This window comes from Canis lupus, chromosome 15 (assembly GCF_011100685.1).
Source record: "Canis lupus familiaris isolate Mischka breed German Shepherd chromosome 15, alternate assembly UU_Cfam_GSD_1.0, whole genome shotgun sequence".
Taxonomy (NCBI): Eukaryota; Metazoa; Chordata; class Mammalia; order Carnivora; family Canidae; genus Canis; species Canis lupus.
In genome coordinates, this window is record NC_049236.1 from 38,118,133 (window position 1) to 38,135,815 (window position 17,683).

Below are 17,683 nucleotides of genomic sequence, written 5' to 3' on the forward strand. Positions count from 1 at the left end.
TTCAGAAAAGCCAAGAAACTTCTCTCTTTGGGAGTTGCTACGTATGATGTCACTCCATTTTAAATGGTCTTAGATAGTCTTCAATTTTGTGAAGTTTAGAGATTAATAATACCTTAGGGGGGGAAATGCTGAAAGGTAGGCAAGTCTTGTCACAGTAAGAGAAAAGACTCTCTCCTGCTTTGCTGTGATTAGCTACATAAATTGTAGTGCGAGTTCCAGAGCTAAATGAATTAGTATGCATCCCACTCAGAGTTCTTTATTTGTTGAAGTAAAATGCTTATAATCTTTGCTTGGGGGAGAGAAAGAGGGTATGTCATTGAGTGGATATGAATTAATCAGTACTTTATGGACAGAACCCATAATTTTAAGGCAGTGAAAAAAGGCGAGGCATTTATCAGGGTTCCACTCAGCAATCTCCCTCTGTCATTGCTAATAAATCTTTTATGAAATGGAGTTTTGCAATCTTTGCAGGAACCTTCCCCCCCTCCACCTTTCCTTGGAAGAAAAAAAAGTTGGCATTCATCTTTAATATTTTTGCCTCCCTTCCCTATTTGAATCTCCTGTACTCAGAAAATCGCAGAAGCTCTTTAGTTTTAAAGCTTTCCTTCCAAATGTATAAATTCAAGACTTCTTTTATCAGAAGAAATAATTCAGATAGACCTTCCTCCCAAGAGATTGGAGGAAAAAAGCTTAGCTTTACATGAGGAGCACAATATTTCAGTAAGCCCAATACCCTGGGCCTACTAAACAATTGATATTTATAGATGGAGTGATAGACTCCACGACAAACTAAAGGAGTTTGGAGATAGACAAGAGGATAATTATACAGCATTCCAGTTCTAATGCTTTATAATTTTCCTATAACTACTCATAGAAGCAAGAGTCTGCCAAATTATAAACAGCCTGCCAATAACCTCACGATGCCCTGATTTAATTAGGATTTTATGCTCCTACTTGAAGGTTAGGTTCATTAGCTGTGAAATACGCCACTGGATGTCTGGATTAAGATTTAAAGGAAAACCTAAATATGGAGTGGCATGTAGCCAGTTTCTAGCCATTTAAACCAGGCACACGACATGTGATCATTCTCCCCGAGGTGGGTAACTTTATATTTTTAGCCACAAATCCACAGGCCATCTCTCCTGGTTAGGGATGGTGCCTGATGGCCAGTCGGAAGCTTAAAAAGGTACATGACTGAGAAACAAGTGGTTACGAGGCCGTAATGAACGGTTGGCAGGAGGGGGGTAGGATGCCCGTAATGATTTTGCCATTAAGCCTGAGTTCCATTTTACAGCTTGGATTTATTTATAACAACAGGTGGTGGTATTTGTGGGGAATTGCTTGTTTTTTCATTTGAGAAGGGCAGCTCCATACATCTGCTGGAAGGCGAAACAAAACCTTTTCCAAACACCGTTTCCTAGCTTTCCGCATTACCATTAGGAAGGAAGAATTTGTAGCAAAAGGCCACCCTGCCATTATTTCTTCCTGATGACACTCATTTAGCAGCCATTAAAATGCAAATAGAACTATGATTTTTAGATCACAAAATTAACATTAACGGTTGGATGATTGATTAAAGGTCATAGCGACGGTATAACTTAATTTCTTAGATAATTGTGTTCGGTTTTCTGCAGACTGTTTGGGTTTCTGAATTAATTTTATCTGTTGTTGAACACTGACAGGTGCAGTAATTGGCAGTCTCCTTTGGGCTCATTTCTTCCTGTGAACCGCACCCCCTTCGCTTCCTTGAAGGCACCACCTAAAACACAGAGGAGAAGGCCATCTGAGCGAGGTCACTGGAGGGGTTACCACGGAACTGCAAAGCCCCAAATAAAATCCCATTCCCTGGCTAACGAGTTTTCCCCTAAGAACTTCCTGCATCAGACTCACAGTGGTAAAAAATGACCCCTGGCTGTCCCCTGGGACTAAGGCTAGCCTGCTCGGATGGATTCCTGGCTGAAGGATCCCATCTCAGACCTGATTGTATTTAATGGAGGGATTAAGCCATGGATAGAGGTAATAATACCACCACCACCGTTTTGTGTCACCTCTGGATGTGAGAGTTCAGGCAGTGACCCGGTAAACTGAGAGGGGAAGTGGCCAGAGATTGGGTCCGTCTGCCCTGCTTCTCAAATGTCAGAAATATAAAATATATATATGGTGCTTACCTGACAAACTAAATACCTTCTTTAATCCCAATAAATACGGAACTCTGTATTGGAAAGCCAGGAACTCACAGGAAAAGCACCGTAGCACTGAAAGAATTAAGTTAAACTTCAGCATTATTGTTGTTGTTGTTGTTGCTATTACTATTGCTATGTTGCCTCTCAATTTCTCCTGGAAGTTTCAAAGGACTTTGTTTCATCATGAAGGATTGACTCCAGTTTGTAAACTTCTGTGCATGAGCTTCTGGATTCTGGTTCAAATCATCTCCTTTCATTCTTGTAAATTCTTACACTAAGTCTGCACAGACAGTTCCTAACCAACCAGTCCCACCCTCTGAGAGCTAATAGTCTGGCAGAAAGACCTCTGAACAGGAAGCAATTAAAGAATAATGCAAAGTACACTGTAGAACAGTTACCAGACATAAGGTCACCAACATGTCTCATCGGGCTTTAATTCAATACAAGTATTCATTCAACAGGGGTGCCTGGATGGCTCAGTTGGCTGAGCATCCAGGTCATGATCCCAGGGTCCTGAGATTGAGCCCCGCATCAGGCTCCTTGCTCAGCAGGAAGCTGGCTTCTCTTCTCCTGCTCCCCTTACTTGTGCTCTCTTTCTTTCTGGCAAATAAATAAATAAAATCTTTAAAAAAAAAAAAAAAAGTATTCATTCAACAAACACATCCTACTATATGCCAGGTTCTGTACCAGGGTCTAGGGATACTGTAATAAAGAGGACAGACAATCCCTTCAGAAGGTAACGGCTAGCTCTGACGAAGTAGAGGAAAGGGAGAAGGAGCAAGGAACGGTAATTAAAAGTGGGCCGAGGGCCACAAAGGGGAAAGGAAAGAGTAAAGGAGCACTATGAGAGCTTGTGGTAGGCTTCGTTTTCCCAGCACCTCTCACGGGGCATACCAGGTCCTAAATCCATGCTTATTGAAACCATCAGTCTCTTTATTAATGAGTCACTAAGAAGATATTAGGATATAATTCCAAGGAGTCATAGAAATGGGCCCATGAAAGAAACAGGTCCATGGACGAAAAGGGCTTTGCAGGCTATCAGGCCGGCTATTGTCAATACCCCAAACACAACATACTTCCCCTACCCCTGGGCCTTCACACATGCCACTTCCACTTCTCATGCCTAGTTAATGTCCACTCGTACTTCAGACCTTAGCCCAAAGGCCAGGACCACAGGGCAGTCATCCCTGACATCTCCTGCCCTTCCCCAACCCCAGATCAGGCTCACAGCCTGGGAATAGAGGCCCAGTCAGACGTCCAAGTACAGGTCCCCACAGTCCCTAGCACTCCAACCCCCTGCATGGCCCATGTCACACAATTTCCACTGATTTAAATGATTATGTGACAGATGTCTGAACTATAGGCTCTGGGAGGGCTACACAGCATCTGTCTTACACCATTGTGTCCATTGCAGGCCCTCAATAAATAGTTATTAAATGCATAGACGAAGTTTGCTATGCGTTGGGTCTTGGAAAAGTGGTGAGTATCCAAACAGGCAAAGAAGAGGAAGAGCAGCATGGAAGGTGGAAAGAGTGCACAGTGGGCCCCATAGGTCTATACAGGGTACATGCAAAATATTTCACCAGCTGTCCAGACTGGGCTCAGACCCTGCATATGGTGCTGAGGCTGGTGCTCTCCCTGTGATGCCAGGTGTTAACCTGTTAGCTCATGGGATGTGGAAGTATAGGTGGGTCCCAGGCAAAAGTGCACCTGGGATTGGAGGGTAGGAGTGCTCCTCAGGGCAGCAGCCATCTACCAATAATTTAACAAGCTAAGGATCCTATCAGAGAGTATCAGCTGACCAAAAGCCCTCTCAGAGGAGAAAGGTGGCCCCTGCAGGGGGAGGGGGCAGTGAATCCTATTTGGTTGGAAAGGAAGATAAGCTAAAATATGAGAAACCTTCAAATTCAGGTGTAGGATTTTGATCCGATTTCAGTGGGCTACATAAGAAATCACTGCAGATCACTAAGAAAGGGAGGAATGGTGAAAGGCATATTTTTAGGAGGACTGTTTCAAAGTTCAAGGCCAGCTGCTGTGCTAGGGTGCCATTTAACTAAAAGGTAACACATGGACATTGGGCTTAACCAAAAGTAAGTTTCCCATTTCATAATGCTCAGGGCTGATTCTGAATTTCTCAAAGGGTTAGTCTCCATGTTCAACTGCAATAAGGCTGGCTTTAGTGGTTTCCTCTTCCAGTCTCCCAGCTCCCAAAAGACAACTCCTCACATCCTTGGTGATGAGGATGGTGTCTAGCCCTTGCTCAGTGGATAAATGAATGAATGGCTTTACTCAAAATACAAACCCAAAAAAAAACCAGTAGCCCCCCAAGACTACACTGTGATGCAAATCCTCTCTCACCCCTCCACCTCTTCCTTAAATAGGTTTCCCCAACTGAAGCTCACCTTTCACCGGCTTTGCCAAAACCAAAGACAGCCTAACTGCTCCCCTTCCTTGCCTGAAGTCTAACAGAGCCCCATCTTTGGGTGCAATTGCCTGCACTTCTCGGAGTCCAATCCTGTCCCCTTCTTGGCAAGCACTAACTTGGTAAGCTGTATTTCATGAAGTTAACCAGGCTCATTACAGAGAACATATTTCCAGGAGGAGGGATGTTAATTTCTTCCTCATACAAAGACCAAAAATCAATATCGTAAATCCAGGAAATCTCCCCTAAATGTCTCCCCCGCCATCATTCTCTGCTTTGCTCTGTGTAAATACCATCATGACAGCTTAGCTATATTTTCTACTCAGGCAACATGATCTTGAGGTGGCAGCAAGACTAGTCATGCAGCTGAAGGAAGGAATATTGGCTGGGAAGTTATTCCTCGGGGTATTTTGTGACATTGGAATTCCATCAAATGGAGTTGATCGTCCTTTATCTTTCAAACAAGCCCCAGGTCCAGTCCTCAGCCTGCCTAGCACGCACTGCATTCGCATGGTGACCCATAGATTTTCCACATGCGTGGAAGGTGAATGGAAAGGAAGTGGTGTCCTACAGGCGTGTGTGTGCATCTCAACAGCTTCCTTTACTCAAATGTGTAGTAAACACCAACTGCACACATTGTGTGAGTGAGACATAAAGAAATCAGGATGCCAGGCACCGATTTTGCAGGAATTGATAGTCTAAATAAGCAAATAGTTTAAACTAAGACTTACTTTTAATTTAATACACACACATGTCAGACCCTAGCAAATCCCCATGCAGAAATGTGAAATCTCCAAGTAATGTTTTTTCTACCACCTTTTGGGAGTCCCTTAACCTTATGGTACCCCAGGGGGAGGGACACAGCTTCATCTTAGGAGTAAACAAGAATCTAATTTTAGAAATCCTCCAAGATGTTGACCTTTGTGTAGGGATCTGTCAACCTAAGACCCAGGGTCTTAGATGGGTTATTATAAATTAAAATCTAATACTCCTTCCTTCTCCCTGGATCTATAATACCCCATTCAATCAGCAACGTCCAGCTTACGTGTGCAATTCAGCTCCAAGAGGTAGACAGCAAAACCTAGTGACTTCAACATCCCAAGGGCATAGGCAAAATTAATTAAGGCATTGCCGCTGAATATTAGCCCTTCTTAGTCCTCCCTCCCAGGTTTATTTCTAATTATCTCCCATTGAGTCATGTCCCCAATGAGTCAAAATTTTTATTAGATTTTTAGGAGCCGATCTCCTGACAGCTTCAAAGGATTTTTATATTTTAGCATAGCTGATTCCCTCTAATATGCTTCTATCTCTTAACTAATCTCTGTCCTGAATCATATTATAAAACCATAGAGTGGAAAGAGTCCTTTGAGGTCACCTAGCCCAATTCCATCTGATTATAGACAAGGAAACTGAGGCCTAAGGAAGTTTAATATCTTGAGTAATATGAATAAGTTAGCATTGCAAAAACCTGATGCCACAGAGACCTACTGTGAGGTCCTACCAAGACCAAATTGAAATGGCTTTAGAATAAAGGCTTGCATATTTTGACTTTGAGACTATCCCATCCTATGCTCCAAATTTCTACATAAAGTTCCCTCATCAACAAGCCCAGGCCATGCATTCTCAGCTTCTAACCAACATTTCAGTGTCAGCCTCTTCGATGTGGGCAGACAAGGAGCCATCATACACAGGAATAAGGATTCCACCATGAGAGACACTCAAGCAAATGAAAAACAAACAGAAGAAAAGGAAACTACAGAAAACAGACAATCTGGGAAACAGAAGAACATCCCAAAAAAATATATCCTCAGAGCGATATTTTATACATAAGATAGGATGCTATGAAAGGGAATTTATTAAAGAATAAGGAGTTCTTAGATATTAAAAGTATGAAAGCAAATAAACTCAATAATCAAGCCAAAAGACTCACAGAAATAAAATCAAAAGATAAAAAGAGAAAAAGTGGGCCAAGAAAAATGATAAGAATGCTATGGAGATTAATCCAGAAAGTCCACTGTGCAACCAACAGGAGTCCCAGGAGTCCAGCATAGAGAAAACTAAGGGAAATTAAGGGAAGGAAACTATCAGAGGCATAAAACAAGACTATTTCCCACAACTGCAAGATAGAAGCCTGCCTCCACGAAACAGACTGTTAACTGGAGAACAAACTGCTGGATATGGCTGGGGAGGAACAGGTGATGGGGATTAGGACTACACCTGCTGTGATGAGCATGTGCAAGTGTTGAATCACTATTTTGTACACCCGAAACTAATATTACACTCCATGTTAACTAACTGGGATTTAAATTAAAATAAAAAAAAAAATCCACACTGGGGGCAGCCCAGGTGGCTCAGTGGTTTAGCACCACCTTCAGCCCAGGGCCTGATCCTGGAGACCCAGGATCGAGTCCCACGTCGGGCTCCCTGCATGGAGCCTGCTTCTCCCTCTGCCTGTGTCTCTGCCTCTCTCTCTCCCTGTGTCTCCCATGAATAAATAAATAAAATCTTTAAAAATAAAAAAATAAAATAAATAAAAATAAAAATCCACACTGTAGGGGAAAAAAAAGATAGAAGTCTGCCTGTGAGAGCTTCCTGAGTGTCCGACTTCAGTACAGCTATATGGAATTTCAGAAGGTCAGGGATAAAGAGGACATCTGGAGAACTTTTAAAAAGAGGAGAGTTGTCATCAAAGGATCAGGAATCAGGATAGCTTTGGACTACCAGACACTGGAAATAAAAGAATAATGGAGCAATGCCTCCAAATCTCTGAGCCAAGACTATTATTTGAAGCCAAACATTCTATACAACCAAGTGGTGAATCAAATGTAAGGATGGAATATGGACGATTGTGCACAAGCATAATTCAGAGCATGCATCTCCAATGTGCTATTTCTTAGGAAATTACTGAAGGATTGGGCTTCTGCAAAAGGAGAGAGAAGAAATGAGAAAGAGGAAAACATGGCTTTCAGGAAAGGCCCCAACAGATGACAGCAGTAAAGAGGAAGCTGTGAGCAGGCCATGGCAGGAACCATTGGACAAGAAATGAAGAAGGGAGCTCTCCGGGAGGAAAAAATAGGAACAGATAGACCACTTGTTGATTTGAGAAAGAAGAGGTATTTTGGCTGTTTTTCTCTTTCTCCATACTACTAGATTTTGTTTGGGCTACAATCTGTCTGGCTTCCAGGAAGCATCGGGACTGGCCTAGGTCAATCAGGGAGTCCTATACCCAAATATCAATGATTCGTCTAACATTGATATGTGACCAGTTCTGGCCTATGATATAGCAAGCGCCAGGCCTCAGGGGAATTCTAAGAATTTGTGCACTGGCAAAAGAGAGCAAAGGGCAAAGGCCCAGTTTGAGCTCCTGACATCTTCCTTTCTGTTCTGGCCTGTGTGTGTGGTTTTTTTTTTAATATTTTATTTATTTTGGCCTGTGTGATATTAAGATATGCTCTTTGGAGCTGCAGCAGTAGTCTTAGGACCACCCAAGAGACAGTCACCTTGCTGAGGATGGCAGAAGAGAAAGACAAGAAGAGCCAGATTCAAATCTGCCTCTCAACCTAACCTGCAAGCCCCTACTGCCAGGATTCTTGTTATGTGAGATAATTACATGTCTTTGTTATGTAAACTACTGTTTGTTGGTGCTCTGTTACTTGAAGCTGGAGGCTGGACAGTCTTTGGCAGATGTCAGAACATCTGTTTGTAAAAATTAATAATAGGTACGTTGAAATTTGAGCAAATAAAAAATGAGACAAACCTGTGCAAGGAATAGCCAATAAATTTATGAAAAAATGCTCAGCCTCACAAGTGAAAGGGAAATACAAATTGAAATCACATTTAGATACCATTTTATGCCCAGGATGTTAGAAAAAAATAAAAGTCTCGCCATTCCAAAAAAAAACTCTCATACAGTGCTGATGTGCATTTCATTATTTCAGCCATTTTGAAAAACAATTTGACAATACCTAGGAAAACTGCCCGTGCTTGTTATTTACTAAAATTCAGCATATTTAGAAAACTCTTCCACATATGCCTGAGCAGACAACTATGAGAATGTTCACTGCAGCATTGTTTATAATAACCCAAAAAATGGATAAAAATATAATTTTGTTTATTAGTAGAAAAACAGATTTATATATTGTGTGGTTTACTTATGCAATGAAATACCACACATTAGTTTTAAAAGCCAGAGTTACATGTATTATCTACTTGGATAAACCTCAAAGTGAAAATAGAGGTTGGGGGCGGGGGGAGTAGGTACAAAAGGTTAATCAAAGTATTATGCCATTCATCTCAAATTTTAAAACACAGGGATCCCTGGGTGGCGCAGTGGTTTAGCGCCTGCCTTTGGCCCAGGGCGCGATCCTGGAGACCCGGAATCGAATCCCACGTTGGGCTCCCGGTGCATGGAGCCTGCTTCTCCCTCTGCCTGTGTCTCTGCCTCTCTCTCTCTCTCTCTGTGTGACTATCATAAATAAATAAAAATTTAAAAAAAATTTTTTAAACACAGAAATACTATATATCATTTAGGAGTGCATACATATGTAACATAAGTAAAAAAATAATTCATGGAATGACAAACATCATTTTCAGGATGGTAGTTGTTTCAAAGTAGTAAGGAGAGAAGAGAAAGAATGAGATGAGAAAGATAAACCCAAAGGGTTTCAACTGCCCCTATAATGCTTTGTTTTAAGCCTGAAACAAATGTGGCAAAATGTTAGGTTACGACTGAGATAATAAGTACCTGGGTGTTCATGATGTGAGCTATTTCCATTTGCTTCAAATTTTTATAATGTGGTCATAGTACTCTAATTGGCTCAGCAATCTCTCCATGGTCAAAGAAATGTCAAAACTGATTATTGAGTGACCTAAATCTGTCATATGAAAATAGAAGAAAAAAATAAAAAGTCTGAGAATCCTAACAGAAAATAAGTAGAAAATGTTCATAATTTAAAATGAGGGGAAAATATTAAGCTTATTACTTAGAAATAAAAAGTTAATACCAAAAGCTTTCAAAGTTTCAGTGACTGGCTCTGGAGACTACATAGGGAGAGTTTGGGGGAGGGAAAGTTCTTGTATGGCCAGATGACCAACAAGTATACATTATTCTAGGTCTCCAAAAGGAGACAGATTCAGTGATTTTAATGTCATTTGCAGTTAAAATTATCTGATATGGTCAAAAGGGAAAGGCTGTATTATGGGAACTTGGAGAAGGAGGTAGTGATAATCAGGCCCTCTGAAGTGTTTTCCTAAGATACACTAAGTTTGTTTTTCTAAGATACTTAGTCTGTTTTGCCAACAGAAACAGACACTGGTGGCGCTGGATTCTGGGGGTCATTTGGGCCAGTCCAGGAAGAGAATAGCAGTTGTCATTAAACATCTGAATGGCAGCAGTCAGAAGTGAATGGGCTGGGAAGTAGATACAGAGTGTGAGGAAGCAGGGGGAAGGGGAGTGTGTGTGGCCAGTACAAACAGTCCATGAATAAGGGACACAGAGAGAATCCTGAAGGGGAGATAAGTGTGAAAGAAGAGAAGGTCTCATCAAGAAGGCAACTTAGAAACAAACATCCCTGAGAGAGTAGACTCAATAAATTGTTGCTGGTATTCAACTGGGCAGGACAAGAATCAGTAGCAAGGGTGCATAGCAAGAACAGTGTTTCCAGAAGTGGTGCTGAGCCCCACATCAGGGCCAGAGAATGCCAAGATTTCTCAAGATAACAGACCTTGGGGACCCAAAAAATCTTCCAAATGGCTTCTTCTTCCAGTATGGTTTTCACTGGGCTATTCACATATGCAATATGCTTCTTCCCCCCAACCCCACAGGATCTCAAAGGTACTGCTTGGCCCATGCTTCTACGGCAACAGTCCTACACAGACAACGTATTGCTTCCATTACGGAGAACAGCTACACTACACAATTTGGCTACTTCCACTTACTAGCTCAGTGACCTTGGGCAAGTATTTATCCCCTCTGTGCCTCAGGCTCCTCAACTTTAAGATGAGTCTAATATGAGTACCTACCTCATAAGCTAATATGCTTTTCAAAGGGCTTGGTACATAGTAATCATTCTATAAATCTCCACCGTTATTATTAGATTTGGATTATGGACCTTTAAAAAGGCATGTCACCATGTAAACACTCAGAGGATAGCAAGCAATTTGGTAAAGAAAAGTAAAATGAACTCAAGTGAGAAACACTGGAAGGAAATGAAGATGCAATTGTGGCTTGCCTTAGTTAAATGCTTGGTGCCAAGGAAGGAAACAGTCTTGGAAAGTGAAGAGAAGTTCTAACACGTGCATAGTTTGAACAGCTCCTCTCTGCCAGGTGCGATGGGAAACATTCTGTGGCAAATTCTATTAGTTTCTATTCCAGTTACCATTACTAAGTAAAAAAAAAAAAAAAAATTGCTCCCCAAATTTAGCAGTTTGAAAGAATAACCATTATGTTTATAGATTCTGTGGGTCAGGCATTCAGACGGCATGACAAGGTCGGCTTGCCTCTACTGCACAATTCCAGAGCCTCAGCTAGGAAGACCCAATGGTGGGGGTCTGGAATCATCTAAAGGCTCATTCACTCACGAGTCGCAACCTGGGCTAGGATCATTGGAAGACTAGGACCGCTGACTGAAGCACCTACATGTGGCCTCCTTGTGTGACTTGCAGCCTCAGGGGAGTCTATCTCCTTACAAAGCATCTCAGGGCTCTAGGTGAAGGGGTTCCAGGAAATAGTACAAGATGCGTGGCCTTTTATGACTCAGCCTCACATGTCATACAGCTTCATTTCTAACATACTCCATTGGTTACAAATGAAGTTTGAGGGGAAGAAAAAATATCCAACTTTTTTTTTTTTAAGATTTTATTTATTTATTCATGAGACACAGAGAGAGAGGCAGAGACCCAGGCAGAGGGAGAAGCAGGCTCCCTGCAGGGAGCCTGACATGGGACTTGATTCCGGGTCTCCAGAATCAGGCCCTGGGCTGAAGGCAGCGCTAAACAGCTGAGCCACCCAGGCAGCCCACGATCCTACTTCTTAAAGGGAGGCATGTCAATTAATTTATGGACATGATTTAAAAAACACAGTTTCCTATCTAATGTGAGACCCCTATTTTGACCTTGCCACAACCGACTATTCCCCCAAAATTCATGTTGAAATCCTAGTCCCCAGGATGGTGGTATTAGGAGGCAGGGCCTTTGGGTCCTGGGGTCTGGCTCTCATGGATAGGAGTAGTGCTCCTATAAAAGGGACCCCAGAGGGCTCTCTTGCCCTCTTTCTGACATGTAAAGAAAAGCAAGAACACAGCCATCTATGAACCAGGAAGCAGGCCTCATCAAATGCTGGATCTACTGGTACCCCCATCTTGGACTTCTGAGCCTCCAGAACTGAGAAATAAATATTTGTTGTTTAAAATACCCAGTCTTGGGCAGCCCCGGTGGCCCAGCGGTTTAGCACTGCCTTGAGCCTGGGGTGTGATCCTGGAGACCCGGGATCGAGTTCGTCAGGCTCCCTACATGGAGCCTTGCTTCTCCCTCTGTCTGTGTCTCTGCCTCTCTCTCTCTCTCTGTGTCTGTCATGAATAAATAAATAAAATTTAAAAAATAAGAATAAAAATAAAATAAAATACCCAGTCTACACTACTTTGTTAAAAAGCAGCCCATGCTTGGCTAAAACACCTACTAAAACAGAACTACAATTTTGGGGACACCTGGGTGCCTCAGCAGTTGAACGTCCTTCTTCCGCTGAGGATCCCAGTGTCCTGGGACTGAGTCCTGCATCAGGGTCCCTGCAGGGAACCTGCTTCTCCCTCTGCCTGTTTCTGCCTCTCTCTCTCTCTCTCTGTCTCACATGAATAAATAAATAAAATCTTAAAAAAAAAAAAAAAAAAAACCTGCAATTTTGTTGAGTAGCCATGCCCCTAGCCCAAGGTAATGAACCATAACGATCCTATTCCGTTTGACAGTGATTGCTTATGCCAGGGTCCTTAAAACTTAGAGTGGTCATAGGACCCAGCTCTGGCCAATAAGACTATGGAAAACTCTCGGGGCGGGGCGGGGGGGGGGGGGGGGGCTTTCAGGAAATGTTTTGCTTTCCTAATAAAAGAGTCAGACTTGACCATTACTGGCATTTCCACTTTTACTGTTTCTTTAAATGCACATAGAATGTTTGGAGCTATGGCAACCATGTTATGATCACGTGGCAAGAAGCATGAGAATTAAAGTCGATGGGCTAAGAATAGCAGGGGGAAGATATAAAGAACTTGGATCCTTAATTGCATCAATGAGCAGCTGAACAAATGCCAGCCGCTACTTCTTGTTATGCAAAAAACATAAACTTCAATAGTTTAAGCCCATTTTAGTCAGGTTTCTTTTACTTATAACTGACAGCATTCCCAGCTAATACAAACTCATAATTTCATGGAACTCTCATAATAAATTAATTAGGCATTATTTATTTGAGCGTTATAATCCCCATTTTACCGGTTGGAACCTGAGTAACTTCCAAGGCCACAGAGCTAGCAAGCAATGCCAGACTTGGAATCCAAAGATAATTGCAAAGCCCTAGGTTTTTCCTCTGCTCCCCTGCTGCTCACAGTGCGGTCCTTGAACCAGGAGGAGAGCATCACTGAATGCTTGTTAGAGATGCAGAGTCTTGGGCAGCCCGGGTGGCTCAGCAGTTTAGCACCGCCTTCAGCCCAGGACGGGATTCTGGAGACCCAGGATCGAGTCCTGCCTTGGGCTTCCTGCCCAAGCCTGTGTCTCTGCCTCTCTGTGTCCCTTATGAATAAAATCTTAAAAAAATAAATAAATAAAAATCTTAAAAAAAAAAAAAAAAGAGAGAGATGCTGAGTCTCTGGCCGAACCAAGATATGCAATTAAACTATGTCTACAAGGTCTTACTTCCATGGCCCAGGGAAAAGAATGAGGACCACTAGTTGAAATTTCTAAGAGGTCAGATTTCAGCTCAAAGAAAATGTGAAATGCTTAAGTAATTAAAACTACCAACAAGGGAAGTATCTACAGGAAGCAGTGAGATTCCCTCCACCACCACTAGAACTATTCAGGACCATTGGAGGGATACCAACTCGCCACAGGTGCCAGGGAGATCACCCTGACTGAGGCCTTTCCATTCAGGTGATGGTTCCCACTGGCCTTTCCAAGGCCTGAAAGTGCACCATTAGAGCCATCCCTGAACACCCCGGACGATAAAGCCCTGCCTAATAAATGCCGCTCTGAAGTCACTGGTATCCCACACAGTGGGAGCAGCCTGTGGCGCCCCGTGGTAGGTAAGTCAGTGACACTGGGGAAAAGGACGTCTGGGGCAGGACCCTGGCCCCATGGAAGGCCAGCTCTCATGAGGCAACCCAGCCAGAAGCAGAGGAAGCGAGGGCCCAGAGGCTGGGCATTGGACCTAGGACAGCAGGCTCTCAGGGAAGGGGCCTCAGGGCCACGACTCTTAGTGGTCCAGGAAGCCAAATTTGCACAGGACTCTTTTGCTCAAGTGGATGCCACCTGCCCTTGGATCTGAAGCCCGGATCAGCAGCGCCCCCAGCCCCACCACCCGGCTCCCACAGGTTCTAAACCCCTTACTGAGCCCCTAGCAAAAGCCACAAACTCAAGGCGGCTTTGGAATCGCACACATGTAACCACATTCTCACCCTTCTGAATTTAATTCCACAGTATAATTAAACACATATACTGCACATGCACGGCTAAGATGCAAGCTGTCGGTTCAATTTGGAAGTGTGCATTAAACAAATGCCTGCGAGGAGCAGTCCTCCCTGAGCCCCAGGCCTGGGGGAGGAGCCAGCCCCCAAAATGAACATTCTGTGGGACATACTGCCATCCAGCGGCCAGAGGGTAAATTGCCAAGACCAGGAAGCACACGGATCCCCAGCACCTGGCAAGGGCGCCCAAAGGTTTTGAGCTAAATTGTATTGAATTAAATCAAGTTGGGTAGGAGTAAAGTGAAATTGGGTGAACATAAAATGGATTAAGGGTCATATTGGGGACTATGGCCAGGGTTGCATAACCTACTCCTGACCCAAGGAGAGCACCGTGCATTTTAGACCAGAGGGGAATCTCCTGCAACCGCATCAAAGAGGAGGTGAGTTTTGCCAGAAGAGATCTTGAAAAGGTAGTCCTCAGTCCAAACCATAATCAGAAGTGGTCTACCAGGACCACGGTGTAAATCCTGCTTCTGACACTTAACAAATAAATAGTCGGGTCATAATTAAAGAAACAAATATTCATATGCAAACGAAATGCAAACCTTGGTAAGCAGGTCAGAATGAAAGTAAGGGTTCCTGACTGCCACCACCCATCTCAGGAGCCACTTCCTTGATGCTTAACTGCACGTGGCACCCTCCTCCCGTTGTAGCTACATTCGGTGGTGAGAGTGGGATTAAAGGGCCTCTGTCCCATGGGCTGTGAATTTTCAGAGGAGGATTTTGATCCTACTCGCCTAGACAGTGCCCATAACTCAACAGATAAGGAAGGAGGTGGGAGGGAAGGCATCATTACCGCAAATGTGGGCAGAAAACTTTCTTTTGTCTGTTTGCTGCAAGCCTCTTGAACAAAGCTGCTACTGTTTTCCTGAGGCTTTGGGGCCCTCAGGGTTAATGAGTGACAAGCCTCCAAGTCCTGATGCTCTGGACTGAATATTTGTGTATTCCCAAAATGTGTATGTTGAAATGCTGTTTCCCAATGTGATGAGGTTCGGAGATGGAGCCTTTGAGAGGCAGTTAGGTCATGAGGGTGGAGCCTGCATGAATGGGATTAGTGGCCCTACAAGAAGAGAAATGAGCTCCATATCTCCTTCACCATGTGAAGACACAGCAAGAAGGTGGCCATCTGCAAACTGAGGAGAAGGTCTTCCTCAGGAACTGAATCATCTGGCACCTTGATCTCGGACTTCCAACCTCCAGAGAACTGTGAGAAACAAATTTCTGTTGTTTAAGCCCCCTACCCTATGGCATTTTTTGTTATAGCAGCTTCAAAAAGATCCCTCACTTTTTGCTTTTCTCTATTTTTGTTTAAGTTGGTCTATTTTCTGTTTTTAGGTAGCTTCAAAAGATGCACTATGACGTGGACTAATAATGCCTGGAGTGCTTTACAGTCTGCAAATGTGGGTTCCTAAGGGCGCCATTTTACACATGTGGAAGTTGAGGCTCCACGTTAGATCATATCACCTTCATACCTTGAAAAGCTCCCACAGACGGGGTACTTGGGGCCCCCTCACAAATCTCACTCATGGATCCAGGGTTTCAACGGTCATGTTGTTCTAGGCTCTAATTTGGGACTTATTCTGAGGTGTTTCATCATTGCCTTTTGACAGTCTGCCCACAGAACCAAGCATTTACGTTGGAGGCTAGGAGCAGCCACTCCCGGGAGCTCCAGTGGGAAAGGCATCTCCTGCCCAGCCTAGGCCTCTCCGCGTCTCACAGATCCGTTTGGCCTCTGCAGACTCGTTGCTTTCTAATCCGCTTCTCCCTGTGGCACCCAGAGTGTGAAGATGGCACGAAGACTCCTTCAAAAGCCATTTGAAGCTTTTTAAAACTTCCCAACATGACCATCTAGAAAAGTATTTACCAGTGACAAATTCCCAAAAAGAAATTTGTTCAAGCAGGTACGAATCACAAGTGAGGGTGATTTTTAAGCAGCAGGAAGGCATTCTAGGGAGGAGCAGGGGAGTCTTTGCAGGGAAGAGTATATAAATTAAGATTTTCATTCACAGCACCAGTGAGTCCAAAACTGAGGCCGTTGCCACCATGAGAGCAAGCTCTGTGTATTAATATTTTTACTTTCATCTACTTTTCTTAAGATTCATGACATGCACATATACACACGCCTCTGTCTAGCAGGAAAATTCTACTCTTACCTCGAGAGAGTTCAGGGCTAACCCCCTCTTTGAAGCCTTTCCAGCTGGTCCCTTAGATAAACCAAAGGACCCCCTCCTTCCTGTGATGTTTGTGTCACCCCAAGTTCATGTACTGACACTGATCCCTGTGTGATGGTATTTGGAGGTGGAGCCTTTGTGAAGTGACTGGGTTGAGGATAGAGCACTGGGACTGATGTCCTGAGAGACCAGACTGCCAACTAGGGCACAGCAAGCTGTGAGGACACAACAAAGACAGCTACCTGTACACCCGGAAAAAGACTCACTGGAAGCCGATTGTGCTGGTACCCCAATCTGGGCTTCCGGCCTCCAGAACTGTGAGAAGTACATTGTTATTTAAGCCCCCTGGTCTGTGGTAATTTCTACAGTAGCCCAAACTACACAGGACACTCCCTCAGCCCCTGTAAAGGGGTTGAGGCCTAATCACTGACCGTCTGCATTCTGATTGTCTCACTAGCCTGTGATCTTCCTGAAGTCAGGAGGAGTGTGAAAACATAACTCATCCCCCTTTGGAATTCAGAGAACAATCATGGTGATTCTAGAGAACTACGAAGCCAGACATAGGGGCCCATAGCTCTACCCAAATACTGCACGGGACCTGATTTCTTAAGCTGAAAACCAAGTCTCTTATAAATACATCTCAGTGACATGCTTGTGGTTGTGGTCTAGGGAAGGAAAAAGACCTGTCTGTGTGGTGCACTGGAAGGATATCACAAAGAGCCTTCTTATACCAATGAGAGGAGTTCATCTGTCACCAGCTAACTATTTCATTTTTAGCCCTTACTAAAGTCTTATCCCAGTGTACCTTGTGGTGCCAGTTTTCAGGCTGTGAATTCACAAGCTCCTCGAGGGCAGGGAAAGATCCTGCTACTAAAAGTTACCAGTGATGCTTAACTTTTGAGATGGGTTTTGTTTTTAAAGATTTTATTTATTTATTCATGAGAGACACAGAGAGGCAGAGACACAGGCAGAGGGAGAAGCAGGCTCCCTGCAGGAACCTGATGTGGGACTCGATCCCAGGACTCCAGGATCATGCCCTGAGCCAAAGGCAGGCGCTCAACCGCTGAGCCACCCAGGCGTTCCAAGATGGGGGTTTTAGAGAACCCAGTAGGTAACGCCCTGACTTCCCCTTCCAAATTCCTAATCAGTGACAATAAGGTACAGGAGTCATGGAGATTAAAATAT

The 17,683-nt window shown here is 43.7% G+C and overlaps 1 long non-coding RNA gene across 3 annotated transcripts; it reads right to left on the reverse strand.

Moving 5' to 3' along the window:
• Nucleotides 1–543: 543 nt before the first annotated feature.
• On the reverse strand, nt 544–17,003 carry LOC119868196. 3 transcript variants are annotated; one of them, XR_005370657.1, is made up of 3 exons: nt 16,930–17,003; nt 2,169–2,255; nt 544–1,759 (listed from the first exon to the last, which is right to left on the reverse strand). It is a non-coding gene; the product is annotated as an uncharacterized LOC119868196 (long non-coding RNA). The 3 variants fall into 3 exon arrangements; XR_005370656.1 differs by lacking the exon at nt 16,930–17,003 and adding an exon at nt 16,741–16,912; XR_005370658.1 differs by lacking the exon at nt 16,930–17,003 and adding an exon at nt 16,481–16,631.
• Between the last annotated feature and the right edge of the window lie 680 nt (nt 17,004–17,683).